General features: G+C 44.9%; 1 pseudogene; it reads right to left on the reverse strand.

Moving 5' to 3' along the window:
• Nucleotides 1-2,323: 2,323 nt before the first annotated feature.
• On the reverse strand, nucleotides 2,324-3,127 carry LOC142768455 (uncharacterized; annotated as a pseudogene).
• Nucleotides 3,128-4,708: the final 1,581 nt, after the last annotated feature.

A 4,708-nucleotide genomic window follows, 5' to 3' on the forward strand; every position in this document is an offset into this window, starting at 1 on the left:
GACGTTTAGGCATATTAGGAGACTTATCTCACCTTGGTGTGCACGATAGAATGCTTTCCATAATCGAGAGTTACTTGTCCAATTGAAAATTAGGTGTGCGTGTGGGCAGTATTCTCTCCCAAACATTTGTGCAAGAAACGGGAGTACCGCAAGGTGGTGTACTTAGTTGTACACTTTTTTATTATCAAAATGAATTCTTTGCACCTGTCCATCCCCCGCAACATGTTCTATTCCACATATGTTGATGACGTCCAGCTTGGCTTTAAGACATGCAACCAAGTAGTGTATGAGCGGCAGGTTCAGTTAGGTTTAAACATGATCTCGAAATGGGCAGAAGAAAACGGATTACGGCTGAACTCAGAAAAAAGCACGTGTGTCTTGTTCTCTAGAAAGAGAGGCGTGCACTCAGAACCTGACATTGAACTGAACGGTCAATGTCTGTCGGTCAATGCGGAGAATAAATTCTTAGGCTTAATCTTAGATAAGAAGTTGACCTTCGTACCACACGTCAAGTATTTAAAAACAAAATGTTTAAAAGCCATGAATGTTACAAAAGTGTTGTCACATACTACCTGGGGTAGGGACAGGCAATGTCTGATGAACCTGTAAAGAAGCCTCATTCGCACCCGCTTATAGAATATGGGGCCGTTGTTTATCAGTCTGCGACTCAAAGTGCTATGAAGATGCGGGATCCCGCGCACCATTTGCGCATCCGCTTTTTTACGGGTGCTTTTCGCACCAGCCCTGTAGAAAGTCTTCACGTTGAGTCAAATGAATGGTCGCTTCATCTACAAAGAACTTACATATCCTTTGTATATTTTCTTAAGGTGAAAGCAGACAAAAAGCACCCCTCATAATCCACTATTATTGATTCGTTGACCTCTATTCTGTTTCAAAACAGGCCTTCGATGAGGCAGCCCTTCTGAGTTCGCCTGAAGGGTATAGCTGAGGAAACTGGAGTGTCACCTAAACACAGTTTAATGGCTCCTGTAGTATACCCGCCACCGTGGCAGTGGCAGATTATAGACTGCAATGTGTCTTTCCTAAATATACAAAACATGCACCTATTGCCCATATCCGAAACTACTTCCTGGAACTTCAACACAAATACACACGTTCTGAGATCTTTACAGATGCCTCTAAGTCTAACTCCTCTGTGCCCTACGCTGCTGCTGGCCCATCCTTTTCGAATGCAGGCCCTCTACATCCAGACACAAGTGTGTTCACATCGGAAGCTTACGCGATACTTGTGGCGGCTAAACACATCAAGAAATCACGAATACAAAAATCAGTAACTTATACGGACTCCCTGAGTGTGGTTAAGGCTCTGCACAGTCCTAATGAACAAAAAACCCTGTCCTCGTTTCACTTTACTCTATTTTGTGCAGATTCTTCACACTCAAACAACATGTTGTAGTGTGCTGGGTGCCAGGGCACCGTGAGATCCAAGGCAACGTGATGGCGGATAAGCTTGCTGCATCCATCCACAAAATCAGTGCCACTACACCCATATCGATCCCGCTCCTTGATCATCAGCCGTCTCTCAAACGAAAGCTCAGAGACTACTGGCAGAGCAAGTGGGATAGACACACAAAACAAGCTACACGTTATCAAGCCACACCTTGGCCATTGGCCACCAGTTTCAAAATCACGTCTATTAGGGGTAACACTAACAAGGCTCAGGATAGGACACACACACATGACACACTCATATCTTTTGTCCGGTAGCGATACACCATTGTGTGAGAGATGTCGTGAGGCATTAACAGTTCTTCACGTTTTAAAGCAATAAGACACTAAGAAGACAACACTTTCCATTACCCTACCGACAACATATACCATTACACCCCGCAATGTTTGTCGGTAGGAAACCACTTTTCACTCATAAATCATTGCTAGCTGTTTTAAGAGAGGTCGGTGTTTACCATATAATATACCCAGGCATTGCGTAGCGTGTCCTCTCAAGAGAGGTGGCTGCTGCAGTGGCTACATTGAGAAGCACTGTCCTCTCGGCCCTTGGACACAAGGGTGCTGATGAGGCATTTGTGCTAGTGCCAAATATTTTTACACATGTTTTTATTATCGAAACCTTTTGTCACCTATTTTTACTATCAATATCATGCAATTGCCATGAATTTATTATTTATGTTTTTACCCGCGTTAGCGTGAGGAATTTTAAGGCCCCTATACAGCCATGCACCATATCATTGTCCACATATTTAGTCACTGAAAGGCGCTTTTTGGCCACCAATTGGCTCTTGCGCCAATAAGCCCTACATATCATCACCTTGGCATGTACCTTACGATACATTTCGCAAAAACGTCAAGGGCGTATTCCGGCGGACGCCCACTGCCAAGACACTGCCCCCTGTGGGCTTACAAAATAAGATCTAAAGATATCTTTCGCTTCATCCGCTGATTTGCGGTAATTTTGTCCAACAGGAGGCTGTAGTTGAATCATCGCAGTTCCTTCTGCGTCTGCTGCTGAGTGCCACTGGCCATTTGGTGTATTTTCATACGGATCTTCTCTATCCGCCTAATTGATGGTCATGTAGAAGACGTCCTTCGATAGGAAGTTGTGAAGAACACATGACGCCATGACAACATAGACAGCGTTTTCAGGTAGCAGGTTTATGGTTTTTCTGAATATTCGGAACCTTGATGTCATGACGCCGAAAGCATTTTCCACGCACCTTCTGCGCGTAAAAAATCATGACGCAAGCATAGGTGAGTATTTGACATAAGAGAAAGTGTAGGTTTGAAAAGCACAAGAACAATATGAATAAGTATCTATGAGGCACATAAGGTCAATAGTTACTTGATTTATTGACAATTCCACGTCATCTAAATCACCTTGCTCGGCTCAGGCGATAATTGAATATGCGTTTGTCATATTCAAGTCGAGTCGCTGGATTGGGTCGTAGAAAGTCTGGCCGAAGCTGGAAAACTTCATCACCGACAAACACATGTGGAGCAATAGTGGTGTCACCAGGTATTCGCCACGGGAGTGGAAGACACAACAGGCTTTTCTCCAAAACTCGGCCGAATCTGGAGTTGCTGCATGCCACCCATAAGCACCCACATCAACGGCAACAAACTTCAGGTTGCTGTCGACCACTGCCATCAAGACAATGGGGTAGGCCCCCTACGATAGTGGAAAAGTTGGGTCGTCAGAGAAGAACTAAGAACCTATTGATCGAACAAGATACACTAAAGACGCGGCACTAAATAAATGTTTAGTCTGTTCCACATTCAGCTAGTGTTACAAATTCAATAACAGGATATGCTAGATATTGTAAGAATTTTAAGCGATGTCGCTATCACCTTGAAGTTGTAGTAAAGACTTCCGGAGTGCGGTGGCATTTGAATTTGGACATGTATCCCGTCCACCGCTACAACACAAAGAGGGAAATCCCGCTTGTCACAAAAATCATTTGCGATCTCTTGCCACCTGGTTGCTGTCGAAATCTGAAATGAACAACGTTGTCATCACTAAGAAGCTGCAATCTGGTCGTCTATAAGTGAATGTCTCATCACAGGAAAAAATCAATAAAAAAGAGGTATGCTTGTACTTGGTAAGATATAGGTTCATCGTGGAACGTTTGGAGGGCTACTGAAATTAGCCCGTCATGACCGTCAGGAAATTAGCACCACATAAACCAAACTTAGTATTACAGTACGTGAATGGATAACGAAGGTATGTGACTCGTGCAAACATGATAATCATGAGATGCGTGCCATGTACAACATTAAGACATGCCGCACTCATGATGCACTGGCGGCCATTCCTTAGCTTCACTTATAAGAAATTTAGTAATACGGGGCGTGAATGGATGACGAGGGTATAATACTGGTGCAAACATGATAAACATGACAAGCGTGTCATGAAACCATGTGACTACATGCTACTCTCATGATGCGCTCGCGGCCGTTTTGCTAGCTTCACATGCACCAAACTCGGTATTACGCGACGCGAATGGATGACACTAGTAAAAGACACATTTAAACATGATAATGGCCAGCCATGCGTGTCATGTAACAGCATGACTACATGCCACACTGATGATGCGCTCACGGCAGCTTCGCTAGCTTCGCGTATGCCAAATTTGGTATTATGGGACGCCAATAAATGGCGAAGGTATGGGACTGGTGCAAACATCATAATCATGAGTTTCGTCTCATGTGAGAACATGACTACTTGCGACAGTCAAGGCGAATATACATTTTGAAGAGACGCGGTGCGCGAGCTCGCTGGCGTTCTTTTCGTCGCGTGACGCTGCCATGCCAGGTGCCAGTCCTGCCATTTACTCGCAGGCGCGCGCCGCGCTGCGTTGCTTTGACGCATGTGCGTTTGAATGGAGGGAGACGCAATGTTGTCTGGGTAACGCATCGGCGCCAAATCCAGCATGTCGCATTTCGCGCCGATTGGCATCAGGTCGCCCCGATGGACGCTTGTCGCGCCTGGCGTCAAACTACATAATTCTCGCGTTTTGCTAAAGTAGCGTCACTGTTCTCAGCGTGCGTGCGCGTGAACTCTACATAGGAGTACATTGGTCCTTCATACTGCGCTCGCGGCCATTTTGCAAACTTCACATAAACCAAACTTGGTGTTACGTGACATTGATCAATGACAAAACATATAACTGGTACAAACATGATAATCATAACACGTGTGCCAAGTAAGACCATGGCAACATACCACGCTCAT

This window comes from Rhipicephalus microplus, chromosome 1, assembly GCF_043290135.1.
Source record: "Rhipicephalus microplus isolate Deutch F79 chromosome 1, USDA_Rmic, whole genome shotgun sequence".
Lineage (NCBI taxonomy): Eukaryota > Metazoa > Arthropoda > Arachnida > Ixodida > Ixodidae > Rhipicephalus > Rhipicephalus microplus.